This window comes from Saccoglossus kowalevskii, chromosome 7 (genome assembly GCF_978046115.1).
Source record: "Saccoglossus kowalevskii chromosome 7, keSacKowa6.1, whole genome shotgun sequence".
NCBI lineage: Eukaryota > Metazoa > Hemichordata > Enteropneusta > Harrimaniidae > Saccoglossus > Saccoglossus kowalevskii.
The window spans coordinates 40,940,058-40,953,186 of NC_140647.1; the positions used below are offsets into that span (position 1 = coordinate 40,940,058).

At 39.5% G+C, this 13,129-nt stretch overlaps 19 pseudogenes; 14 read left to right on the forward strand and 5 right to left on the reverse strand.

Moving 5' to 3' along the window:
* Positions 1-96: 96 nt before the first annotated feature.
* LOC144360060 (5S ribosomal RNA) lies at positions 97-216 on the reverse strand (annotated as a pseudogene).
* Positions 217-527: 311 nt separating this feature from the next.
* LOC144355281 (5S ribosomal RNA) lies at positions 528-647 on the reverse strand (annotated as a pseudogene).
* A 5,875-nt stretch (positions 648-6,522) lies between these two features.
* On the reverse strand, positions 6,523-6,641 carry LOC144345078 (5S ribosomal RNA; annotated as a pseudogene).
* A 310-nt stretch (positions 6,642-6,951) lies between these two features.
* Positions 6,952-7,071, reverse strand: LOC144345079 (5S ribosomal RNA; annotated as a pseudogene).
* Positions 7,072-7,167: 96 nt separating this feature from the next.
* Positions 7,168-7,287, reverse strand: LOC144345081 (5S ribosomal RNA; annotated as a pseudogene).
* Positions 7,288-9,560: 2,273 nt separating this feature from the next.
* Positions 9,561-9,680, forward strand: LOC144345075 (5S ribosomal RNA; annotated as a pseudogene).
* Positions 9,681-9,777: 97 nt separating this feature from the next.
* On the forward strand, positions 9,778-9,897 carry LOC144345080 (5S ribosomal RNA; annotated as a pseudogene).
* Positions 9,898-9,992: 95 nt separating this feature from the next.
* LOC144345076 (5S ribosomal RNA) lies at positions 9,993-10,112 on the forward strand (annotated as a pseudogene).
* A 304-nt stretch (positions 10,113-10,416) lies between these two features.
* Positions 10,417-10,535, forward strand: LOC146740984 (5S ribosomal RNA; annotated as a pseudogene).
* Positions 10,536-10,840: 305 nt separating this feature from the next.
* Positions 10,841-10,959, forward strand: LOC146740985 (5S ribosomal RNA; annotated as a pseudogene).
* Positions 10,960-11,055: 96 nt separating this feature from the next.
* Positions 11,056-11,174, forward strand: LOC146740986 (5S ribosomal RNA; annotated as a pseudogene).
* A 96-nt stretch (positions 11,175-11,270) lies between these two features.
* LOC146740987 (5S ribosomal RNA) lies at positions 11,271-11,390 on the forward strand (annotated as a pseudogene).
* Positions 11,391-11,486: 96 nt separating this feature from the next.
* Positions 11,487-11,606, forward strand: LOC146740988 (5S ribosomal RNA; annotated as a pseudogene).
* A 97-nt stretch (positions 11,607-11,703) lies between these two features.
* On the forward strand, positions 11,704-11,823 carry LOC146740989 (5S ribosomal RNA; annotated as a pseudogene).
* A 95-nt stretch (positions 11,824-11,918) lies between these two features.
* On the forward strand, positions 11,919-12,038 carry LOC146740990 (5S ribosomal RNA; annotated as a pseudogene).
* A 96-nt stretch (positions 12,039-12,134) lies between these two features.
* On the forward strand, positions 12,135-12,253 carry LOC146740991 (5S ribosomal RNA; annotated as a pseudogene).
* A 97-nt stretch (positions 12,254-12,350) lies between these two features.
* Positions 12,351-12,470, forward strand: LOC146740992 (5S ribosomal RNA; annotated as a pseudogene).
* Positions 12,471-12,564: 94 nt separating this feature from the next.
* Positions 12,565-12,684, forward strand: LOC146740993 (5S ribosomal RNA; annotated as a pseudogene).
* A 309-nt stretch (positions 12,685-12,993) lies between these two features.
* LOC146740994 (5S ribosomal RNA) lies at positions 12,994-13,112 on the forward strand (annotated as a pseudogene).
* The last annotated feature ends 17 nt before the right edge of the window (positions 13,113-13,129 follow it).

Sequence of the window (13,129 nt, forward strand, 5' to 3'; positions counted from 1 at the left end):
GTAGTGGCAAAGTACTGAAAAGTGTGGCAAAGTAATGAAAAGTAAAAAAAATTATAGGAAAACCTTAGTATGTAATGTGGAATAAAAATGTTGATGAGCCTACTGCACGTGGTATTCCCAGCCGGTCTCCCATGCAAGTACTAACCACGCCCGATGCAGCTTAACTTCAGTGATCGGACGAGAACTGGCGTGTTCTGCAATAGTTAGGCAGTAGGCAGAGTATTCGTCAGAATTGGATGTCGTTTAACGCTTTGGCTAGGCAAAAAATCCCGCGAAAAAGTTAGTATGTACGGTGGAATAAAAATGTTGATGAGCCTACTGCATGTGGTATTCTCAGCCGGTCTCCCATGCAAGCACTAACCACGTCCGGTGGGCTTAACTTCAGTGATCGGACGAGAACTGGTGTATTCTGCAATGGTTTTTCAGTAGGCAGAAAATTCCTCGGAATTGGATGACATTTAATGCTACTGCTAGGCAAAAAATCATAGGAAAAAGTTAGGATGTAATGTGGAATAAAAATGTTGATGAGCTTACTGCACGTGGTATTCCCAGCCACTCTCCCATGCAAGTACTAACCACGCCCGATGCAGCTTAACTTCAGTGATCGGACGAGAATTGGTATATTCTGCAATGGGTTGGCAGTAGGCTGAATATTCGTCGCAATTGTATGACATTCAATGCTACTACTAGGCAAAAAATGTGGAATAAAAATGTTGATGAGCCTACTGCACGTGGTATTCCCAGCCGGTCCTCCATGCAAGTACTAACCACGCCCGATGCAGTTTAACTTCAGTGATCGGACGTGAACTGTTTTTTGTTTCTTTTATTAAAAGACGAGCCCACTAGCCTTGTTAAAAATATTTACATGAAAAAAATTACATTGAGTAAATGCTTAACAAAGTTTATAACACAATGTTGAATTCAGACTATAAATACATGAATGCAGATATAGTTATACAGATTTGGAAATCGTGCTTAATCTCTCAAAAGTTTGTTTGGAAAGTATCTCCGTCAACCCTTACAAGATTCATAAATCTTTGTTTGAAGGCGGTGATGTTAAATCTGTATTTACAAATTTTGAAATATGTATTCATTTTAAATTTTAGTTTGTATTTATATGTTTCCAAAAGCTTCATGTGATATTTTGATTGTTTGAATTGACGTCGACGATTACATAACATACTTGTAGGTTCGAAATAATCAAAAATGGTATATGAACGTTTCAGTTCTGTTTGTATAATTGCACGATTCTCTATTATGTATATTAATTCGAACACAAACTCCCAAAGTGGTTTAACAGAATAACACAAGGCTATCATATGGTATACATTTTCTACATTAAAATTACAGAAGTCGCATAAGGCACTTTCAGTAAACTTCATCTTCAACAGTCTATCGTTTGTGAAAATTGCATTATGGGATATTTTATAGTCTATGTCGCCAAGAAAATTATCTTTAAAACCACTGTATATTCCTTCCCACATGTCGGAATAATTAAAACCAGGAAAAATACGATTCCAGTGTGTAACGCTGGGTGGCGCTACTTGTTTTATAGTTTGAACAATCTCTGTTAGTTGTTTCGTACTTAGACTGGTGAAGAGACACTCAGTCTTATCCAATAATACTCTAATACAGGAGGTTGTGTCGCTCCTATGAGGGATGCCATTCATTATTGATTTCACCCAACCAAATGGAATACAGCTTATCAAGGTCTTTAATTGCCTGCTTACACAACCGGGTCTATGGGCTCCTAATAATTCAGTGACTGCACCCTCAGTTAGAAACCCTGGCACAACCTCGTATAGAATATCCTTAATGCGTGTTATACCAGCGTTAATATAATTGAGGTAAAATAGCGTACTTTCATTTTTAATGATGAATTTATTGCAGAAAAGTGGCTGTTGATGTATGTCAATCAGAGAACATGGACGTGTGTCAATGAAACTAGATATTTTGTTCCAGGCTAAGAAGAGTTCCTGATAAAAAAGAGGAAGGTTCGTTAATTTCCTAATTTCAATTTCACATTTGAAAGTGTCGAAGCCGAGATTAAGATTTTGGTATTTGTTAATAGAATTAGTCATGATGTACTTAAATTTGTGTACATAATCAGGATTTATTAATTTTTTGATCCATTTTAATCGAAAGGCGTCTCTTTTTGTATTAAGATCAATGAGATTGAGACCGCCATTCCTCATTGTGCTGGTAATAACGTCGTACTTCACAAGGTGACTGTTATTGTCCCAAATGAATGAAGTGATAATGTTCTTAAACCTGGTTAACAAATTATCTGAGATTGGCGTAACGAATAGTAGGTAATAAAATGACGACGCAACTAGACTGTTAATAACAATCAGTTTACCTCGCAGAGACAGACGTCGATGGTTCCATTGATTTAACACATTTTCTGCTTTGTCAATTTTTCTCTTCCAGTTTGACTCTAAAATAATGTCATTACTATTACCGATGTTGACACCGAGTATGCTAATTTTGTCTTGACTGTAAATTGCAGGTATCGGAGTATCAGTGCGCCCTCTGTTGCTGCCAATCCACAGTATTTCAGTTTTGTTGGTGTTGATTTTTGCACCTGAAATTTTACCGTAACTCTCAAAAGCTGTTAGACATTCTAAAATTGAGTCATCATCCGCCAATGTGAGCGTCGTATCATCAGCATGCTGATACATAAGAGATGACGTGTTTGTGTTTGGTATTGAAATGCCTTTTATAAGGTGATTAGAATTGATTAAAATATTGAGAGGCTCAATCGATAAAACATAGAGCATCGCCGACAGAGGGCAGCCTTGTCGGACACTACGAGATACTGAAAAGGGTTCAGATAAAAAACCATTACATTTTACTATACTGTTTACATCGTGGTATAGAATTGATACCCATTTGACAAAATTTTCGCCAAAATTAAATGCCTTTAGAGTATTGATCAAGTAATTGTGATCAACCCGATCAAACGCTTTCATCTGATCTATTTTTAAAACTATTTCTTGTTTATTATTTTCATTGACATAGGTGATGATGTCACAGATACACAGTATATTATCTGCAATATCGCGGCCTGGTACACAACAAGTCTGATCGTCAGAAATAATTGAACTGAGAACATTACGTAGACGGAACGCTAACAACTTTGAAATAAGTTTGTAATCTACGTTTAAAAGCGAAATCGGGCGCTAGTTAGCAATTAAACGTTTATCACAATCCTTCTTTGTAATTAGTGTAATGACACTTGTGCGTAAACTATGGGGCAATATGTCGTTTTCATAAATGAGATTTGTTATATCCGTGAAATCATCACAAATGTCCGACCAGAAACATTTATACCACTCTACGGTCAGACCGTCAATACCTGGCGACTTGTCATTAATCATTTTAGTAAGTACAAGACTTAATTCCTCATTAGTTATTTTCTGTCTAAAGTAGTTTTGTCCTCATCTGCGAGTTTATTTTCAATTGAATTGAGCAGAGAGGATGGGTCGCTTACTGAGAGATCTTTTTTGAACAATTTTTTGTAGAAGTCAGCAACATAGGGAATAATTGTATCGGATGTGGACAAAATTTGGCCGTGATCGTCCACAATGCATTTTAGTGTTTTTTTCTCTTGTTTACATTTTTCAAGTGTCAAACAATGTTTAGTATGTTTTTCACCCTCTTCAATATTTTGTGCTTTGCTGCGGATAGCGGCACCTTTTGTTTCGTTTACAATGAAGTTGTTTATTTCATCCTGTAGACGTGTTGCGCGTGTCAAACAGTAGTCAGGATATTTTGACGCTTTAGCGTATTCATATTTATTTTTTTTCTCTAATGATGTTTTTAGTTTTCGACTGGCTTTGGCCTTTTTTCCGGCAATATGACATGAAATGCGTTTAATTTCCCGTTTAAGATGTTCCCACCATTCTATTTTATTGTCCAGGTAGATACCATCTTTTCGGGAATTCATAATCAGAGTTTTAATTTAGTGTATGTAAATTTGGTCTTTTAATAAACAGCTATTAAAGTGCCAGAGACCAGGTCCGCGCCGAGTTTTAGAAAAATCAAAAGTCAATTTAATTGCATCGTGGTCGCTAAAAGGAAATGAAATTATTTTGCTTGAAGTACAGCAGTGTATTTTCTCAGCTGATACCAGGCAGTAATCAATTCGACTTTGGCATAAGTGCTGGTCGATAATCCTACGCCATGTGAATTCACGCTGAGATGCATGCTAAGCTCTCCAAATATCAATTAAAGATTTTTGTTCTAAAAATGTTTTTAAGTAGTCTTTAGAACGATCTTTATAAAACAATGTACCTACCAGATTTATCAAGGTGTTGATTTATAACACAATTAAAATCTCCAATTATTATGTTTGGGCGATCGTTACACAGAAATTGACCAAGGTGTTCACAAAACCGTAGTCTTTCTGTCATATTGTTGGGGGCATACACATTAATCAAATTAACAATATTATCATCGATATCCAGTGTGACTTGGATAAGCCTTACTGGAAAAATGAGACTCTCACTATAATCTGTTATAGTTATACCCGATGTTTCCGATACAAATATAGCAACACCACGCATACCACGGTCACACTGGTTTTAAGAATTACTTGTGATCAGTTCTCCTTCCCAGGATTGTCTGATTTTTGGAATTTTGGAGTCTGTCCAGAACGTTTCCTGTAGTGCGACAACACTAAATTTATGAACTTTACAATACTGTATTGTATCTGATAGTTTTGTCTGATTTCTTAGACCGTTAATATTGATAGATACCAGTGTGACCATAATGACATAAATAATGAGTGGTAATTGTAACATAATCATTGTTCAGGTGTCGTTCATTACATCTCCTGATATGACCTGGTTTGTGATGACATCTTTCGGTTTAAACTTGGTATGTGATTGTTCAATGTTCGGTTTTGGTGATATTTTTTTTCTTAGATGACTCTGTGGAGTACCAGGCTCGTTCTCTGTAGATGAATCATGTTGCCGTTTGACGGTTGTAGACAACTTTGATTTGTTAGACTGTTTTTTGGTTGCTCTCTTTTTTTGGTCGTCTTTAACAGTTGCTTCATTGTCTGAAGGGTGGGGGTTGTGAGATGCCAAGTCTGGACGGGGTATTCATCAGCCACTTCCGCATTGTCAAAACCGAGATCTTCCGTTTCGTCCATACCGTCACTGTCATAGTCGTTATCAGGTTTTCTATCATTCTCATCGCCGTTGTCATTCGTTTTTTTTTTAAATGTTTCCATTGGTGTTCCATTATTCGACTTTCTTCCTTCCTAATTTTTTTCCGTGAAGTCTCAATTAGGATTAGAGCAATGACGTGCAATATGACCATTTTCTCCACATTTAAAACACTTGCGATTTTCACAGATTCTCTCTGTATGACCTAATTGTTTACATATTTTACACATATAGTTTGGACACTCGTGGATAACGTGGCTTTCACTTAAACAATTGTTACACACTTTATGCTGATTGTTATGTAATAAACGAGTGTATGGCCCATTGTCTTCAAACTTGATTGCATAAGGCAGTGACTTAACACTTGATGGGAATTCAACACGAACAAAACGAGTACCATTTTCAATGGAGGGGGCCTCTCGTTAGTATTTGTGTAACACGGGGCTTCTAATTGTGCATCCAAATTGCTCCAGACGACATGTAATAACTTCATCCTGAATATAAGCAGGAACGTTGAAAAAGGACACTGTCAGGAAGTTACGGCTCACACCATGTACTTCGCACTCCACTCCATTAATAGCAATGCCTTGTTCGAGTAATAGCTCAACAGACTCGGTAGAAACCAGATTTATTTGCCAAATACCATTAATATTTATACATGCTAATACAGATTCAGTTCCACATGTTCCTTGTACAGCCTCAATAACATCTAAAGCTTTAAAATTACAATCAACAATGGATACCGTGTTGTCCTTTGTGGCAGGTGGTCGCCGAGTGCCTTGAGCACGAGGGGCGGCCATAATGGCCTAATCTCTCGTGCAGCGCTGGAAGAAAACACTGGTCACAGAAGGCCTTTCCTAACTATCACGAAATAACAATGAAAAACGTCTTATGGTGGTAGAACAACACTACAAATCACTGTGATTAACACAGGATGTCTATCACGAAGCACGTTGATTAGCATATGCTGGAGCACCAGTTGAACACGTCCTACTCGGACGAGAACTGGTGTATTCTGCAATGGTTTGGCAGTAGGCTGAATATTCGTCGGAATTGGATGTCATTTAATGCTGCGGCTAGGCAAAAAATCATGGGAAAAAGTTAGTATGTAATGTGGAATAAAAATGTTGATGAGCCTACTGCATGTGATATTCTCAGCCGGTCTCCCATGCAAGTACTAACCACGTCCGGTGAGCATAACTTCAGTGATCGGTCGAGAACTGGTGTATTCTGCAATGGCTTGTCAGTAGGCTGAAAATTCGTCGGAATTAGGTGCCATTTAATGCTTCGGCTAGGCAAAAAATCCCGGGAAAAAGTTAGTATGTACGGTGGAATAAAATTGTTAATGTGCCTACTGCACGTGATATTCTCAGCCGGTCTCCCATGCAAGTACTAACCACGTCCGGTGAACTTAACTTCAGTGATCGGACGAGAACTGGTGTATTCTGCAATGGTTTGTCAGTAGGCTGAAAATTCATCGGAATTGGATTACATTTAATGCTTCGGCTAGGCAAAAAATCATGAAAAAAAGTTAATGTGTACTGTGGAATAAAAATGTTCATCAGCCTACTGCACGTGGTATTTCCGCTAGTCTTCAATGCAAGTACTAACCACGCTCGATGCAGCTTATCTTCAGTGATCGGACGAGAACTGGTGTAATCTGCAAGGGTTTGGCAGTAGGCTAAATATTTGTCGGAATTGGATGTAATTTAATGCTACGGCTAGACAAAAAATCATGGGAAAAGTTAGTATGTAATGTGGAATAAAAATGTTGATGAGCCTACTGCACATCGTATTCCCAGCCGGTCTCCCATGCAAGTACTAACCACGCCCGATGCAGCTTAACTTCAGTGATCGGACGAGAACTTGTGTGTTCTGCAATATTTTGGCAGTAGGCTGAATATTCGTCAGAATTGGATGGCGTTTCACGTTTCGGCTAGGCAAAAAATCCCGGGAAAAAGTTAGCATGTCCTGTGGAATAAAAATGTTGATAAGCCTACTGCACGTGGTATTCCCAGTCGGTCTCCCATGCAAGTGCTAACCACGCCCAATGCAGCTTGACTTCAGTGATCGGACGAGAACTGGTGTATTCTGCATTGGTTTGGCAGTAGGCTGAATGTTTGTCGGAATTGGATTTCAATTAATGCTTTGGCTAGGCAACACATCCCTGGAAAAAGTTGGTATGTACGGTGGAATAAAAATGTAGATAAGCCTACTGCACGTGGTATTCCCAGCCGGTCTCGCATGCAAGTACTAACCATGCCCGATGCAGATTAACTTCAGTGATCGGACGAGAACTGGTGTATTTTTTTTCTCTTTTATTAAAAGACTGACCCACTGGACAGCCTTGTTAAAAAGACATATTGCACATTCTGTTATTCTTATTGAATATAACATTTACAAAACTATGACATGAGTTTTTATAACTACAGTGTTAGCGCTTGTTCCGTTGGTTAAATTCCCGGATTAATAATAAACGTTCATAGGAATACAATGTCAAATTGTGGTGCAAATCCTATCGACGATGGAAAACGTGGAATCAGGCTGAGCGTGTTTTGACCGTTAATGATAGCTGTTGGTTTGTAATTCACAAGTTGTACCTTGAAGGCACCCTTCATTACCCAGAGCGATTACAGTAATTGTAATTAGTAATAACAGTAATACAAATAATTAGACTCTGTACAGATTCCGATGATTGAATTTTCGGATTATAAATAAACGTTCATAGGAATACAATGTCAAATTGTGGTGCAAATCCTATCGACGAAGGAAACGTGGAATCGGCATGCTGTAACCATTAATAATACATGTTGAATTTCGCATCTGAGGTTGTGCATTGTGGGTAAGCTATGTGATGTTTACTTCGTATCCCAGAATATCGACATGTTTCACTATGTGAGTGTCTTGAAAGAGACACTGGAATTGTAAAAGATCATCATGATGCAAAAAGCGGTCATATTCAAAATTAAGCTTAGCTTTTAGCTTATACTTAAAATATGAAATGAGCTGCATTGTTTTACTGTGCTTTCGCTGAAATAGATGCCGTGCATTAATGGAGTATTTTCCCAGACCTATTAGAAAATGTATGGCCGCCCATTCGTATTTGTCCGATTTATCAAGGAAACCAAAAATAATTAATTCTTGCCTATTTGCACTAGAAATTCCTCCACAAATGTTGACGATAATACTGAACACGTATGTCCATAATTCCTGTACTGTTGTACATTCAGTGAACGCGTTCAAAACACTATCGATGTCAGTCGTGCAGAAATTACATAAAGGGCTGTCTAAAATTTTGGAATTATATAGTGTAGCGTTTGTTACAAGTGAATTATGAACAATAAGATATTCCAGGTTACAAATAATATTTTCTTTTATGCCTCCGTATATATTTTTCCAAATTCTGTCAAAGTGGACATTTGGAAATTTCTCAGCCCAATAATTAATGCAAGCTGGCTTAAATAATTGTGGAGAGCTGGATTTCTGACACGAGCGAACAAGGGCAGTTAGTTGTTTGTTTCTATTTGCAATGTGACAGAAAGCGTGTCGTGCTCGTTCGAGCAGGCATTCTCAAAACAATATTGTAACCAATCACGTGGTAATGATTTTAGAAGAACTCTGTATTTATCATAAACATGTCCTTGTCCACTCGCTTCAGAAGTTGATGTTGCAGTTACAAGCTCTGAAATAGCAAAAAATGGTAGAAAACCCGGTATAACTTCATATGTCAGGTCCTTAACCTGAACAATCTTGGCGTTAATAAAGTCTTGAAAAAATAATGACTTGTTCTTGTGAACAATAAAAGGGTTACAGAATAATGGCTCGTACATTATTTGGTATGAAGGTTCAGGTTGACTACAGTTGCCATTGGCGACCATTCCCCATGCCTTGATAATTTCAGCATAGAATGGCGGAATATCCGATATTTTATTATTATCGATATTAATCTTCAGGATACTTTTGCCAAGTTGCAAGTTTCTGTACTTATTCAAGTAGAATATCATTAAGTGTTTAAATTTATGTTGTGAATCAGCGTTCATGAGTTTTTTAAGCCATTTTAAACGAAACGCCATTTGTTTAAATTCTATATTTACAAGATTGTGTCCGCCTTCAGAGATAGGACCCGTGATCACTTGGTATTTTATTTTATGCCTCTTGTTACTCCAAAAGAAATCTACAATACTGTTTTTAATTTTCGCTGTGTAATATTCGGGCATGCTCGAAACAGATAACGTGTACCACATGGTCGATGAAACCAAGGCATTAGCAACAAGAGTTTTGTCGCGGAAAGTTATTTTCCGGTGGCTCCACCTTTTCAAAATGTGAAGGCATTTGTTTACCCTGTTTTCCCAGCATTAATTGAAATCCAATTCCGACAAATATTCAGCCCACTGCCAAACCATTGCAGAAAACACCAGTTCTCGTCCGATCACTGAAGTTAAGCCGCATCGGGCGTGGTTAGTACTTGCATGGGAGACCGGCTGGGAATACCACGTGCAGTAGGCTCATCAACATTTTTATTCCACATTACTTACTAACTTTTTCCCCATGATTTTTTGTCTAGCCGAAGCTTTAAATGACATCCAATTCCGACGAATATTCAGCCTACTGTCAATCCATTGCAGAATACACCAGTTCTGGTCTGATCACTGAAGTTAAGCTGCATTGGGCGTGGTTAGTACTTGCATGAGAGACCGGCTGGGAATATCACGTGCAGTAGGCTCATTAACATTGTTATTCCACCGTATATACTAACATTTTCCATGATTTTTTGCCTAGCCGAAGCATTAAATGACATCCAATTGCGACGAATATTGAGCCTACTGCCAAACCAATGCAGAATACACCAGTTCTCGTCCGATCACTGAAGTTAATCTGCATCAGGCATGGTTAGTACTTGCATGGGAGACCGGCTGGGAATACCACGTGCAGTAGGCTTATCAACATTTTTATTCTACCGTACATACCAAATTTTTCCCGGGATTTGTTGCCTAGCCGAAGTATTAAATTACATCCAATTCCAACGAATATTCAGCCTACTTCCAAACCATTGCAGAATACACCAGTTCTCGTCCGAAGTTAAGCTGCATCGGGCATGGTTAGTACTTGCATGGAGACCGGCTGGGATTACCACGTGCAGCAGGCTCATCAACATTTTTATTCCACCGTACATACCAACTTTTTCCCGGGATTTGTTGCCTAGCCGAAGTATTAAATTACATCCAATTCCGACGAATATTCAGCCTACTGCCAAACCATTGCAGAATACACCAGTTCTCGTCCGATCACTGAAGTTAAGCTGCATCGGGCGTGGTTAGTACTTGCATGGAGACCGGCTGGGAATACCACGTGCTTTAGGCTCATCAACATTTTTATTCGACCGTACATACCAACTTTTTCCCGGGATTTGTTGCCTAGCCGAAGTATTAAATTACATCCAATTCCGATGAATATTCAGCCTACTGCCAAACCATTGCAGAATACACCAGTTCTCGTCCGAAGTTAAGCTGCATCGGGCATGGTTAGTACTTGCATGGGAGACCGGCTTGGATTACCACGTGCAGCAGGCTCATCAACATTTTTATTCCACTGTACATACCAACTTTTTCCCGGGATTTGTTGCCTAGCCGAAGTATTAAATTACATCCAATTCCGACAAATATTCAGCCTACTGCCAAACCATTGCAGAATACACCAGTTCTCGTCCCATCACTGAAGTTAAGCTGCATCGGGCGTGGTTAGTACTTGCATGGAGACCGGCTGGGAATACCACGTGCAGTAGGCTCATCAACATTTTTATTCGACCGTACATACCAACTTTTTCCCGGGATTTGTTGCCTAGCCGAAACGTTAAACGACATCCAATTCTTACGAATATTCAGCCTAGTGCCAAACCATTGCAGAATACACTAGTTTTCGTCCGATCACTGAAGTTAAGCTGCATCGGGCGTGGTTAGTACCTGCATGGAGACCGGCTGGGAATACCACGTGCAGTAGGCTGGTGAACATTTTTATTCCATCGTACATACTAATTTTTTCCCGTGATTTTTTGCCTAGCTGAAGCATTAACTGAAATCCAATTCCGACAAATATTCAGCCTACTGCCAAACCATTGCAGAATACCCCAGTTCTCGTCGGGTCACTGAAGTTAAGCTGCATCGGGCGTGGTTAGTACTTGCATGGAAGACCGGCTTGGAATACCACGTGCAGTAGGCTCTTCAACATTTTTACTCCACATTACTTACTAACTTTTTCCCATGATTTTTTGCCTAGCCGAAGCATTAAATGACATCCAATTGCGACGAATATTCAGCCTACTGCCAAACCAATGCAGAATACACCAGTTCACGTCCGATCACTGAAGTTAATCTGTATCAGGCATGGTTAGTACTTGCATGGGAGACCGGCTGGGAATACCACGAGCAGTAGGCTTATCAACATTTTTATTCCACCGTACATACCAACTTTTTCCCCATGATTTTTTGCCTAGCCGAAGCTTTAAATGACATCCAATTCCGACGGATATTCAGCCTACTGTCAATCCATTGCAGAATACACCAGTTCTCGTCCGATCACTGAAGTTAAGCTGCATCGGGCGTGGTTAGTACTTGCATGAGAGACCGGCTGGGAATATCACGTGCAGTAGGCTCATTAACATTTTTATTCCACCGTACATACTAAATTTTTCCATGATTTTTTGCCTAGCCGAAGCAATAAATGACATCCAATTGCGACGAATATTCAGCCTACTGCCAAACCAATGCAGATTACACCAGTTCTCATTCGATCACTGAAGTTAATCTGCATCGGGCATGGTTAGTACTTGCATGGGAGACCGGCTGGGAATACCAAGTGCAGTAGGCTTATCAACATTTTTATTTCACCGTACATACCAACTTTTTCCCGGGATTTGTTGCCTAGCCGAAGTATTAAATTACATCCAATTCCAACGAATATTCAGCCTACTGCCAAACCATTGCAGAATACACCAGTTCTCGTCCGATCACTGAAGTTAAGCTGCATTGGGCGTGGTTAGTACTTGCATGGAGACCGGCTGGGATTATCACGTGCAGTAGGCTTATCTACATTTTTATTCCACCGTACATACCAACTTTTTCCCCATGATTCTTTGCCTAGCCGAAGCTTTAAATGACATCCAATTCCGACGAATATTCAGCCTACTGTCAATCCATTGCAGAATACACCAGTTCTCGTCCGATCACTGAAGTTAAGCTGCATCGGGCGTGGTTAGTACTTGCATGAGAGACCGGCTGGGAATATCACGTGCAGTAGGCTCATTAAAATTTTTATTCCACCGTACACACTAACTTTTTCCAAGATTTTTTGCCTATCCGAAGCATTTATGACATCCAATTGCGACGAATATTCAGCCTACAGCCAAACCAATGCAGAATACACCAGTTCTCGTCCGATCACTGAAGTTAATCTGCATCGGGCATGGTTAGTACTTGCATGGAAGACAGTCTGGGAATACCACGTGCAGTAGGCTTATCAACATTTTTATTCCACCATACATACCAACCTTTTCCCATGATTTTTTGTCTAGCCGTAGCATTAAATGACATCCAATTGCGACGAATATTCAGCCTACTGCCAATCCATTGCAGAGTACACCAGTTTTTGTACGATCACAGAAGTTAAGCCGCATCGGGCGTGGTTAGTACTTGTACGGGAGACCGGCTGGGAATAGCACGTCTAGGCTCATCAACATTTTTATTCCACCATACATACCAACTTTTTCCCGGGATTTGTTGCCTAGCCGAAGTATTAAATAACATCCAATTCCGACGAAAATTCAGCCTACTGCCAAACCATATCATAATACACCAGGTCTCGTCCGATCACTGAAGTTAAGCTGCATCGGGCGTCGTTAGTACTTGCATGGAGACCGGCTGGGAATACCACGTGCAGTAGGCTCATCAACATTTTTATTC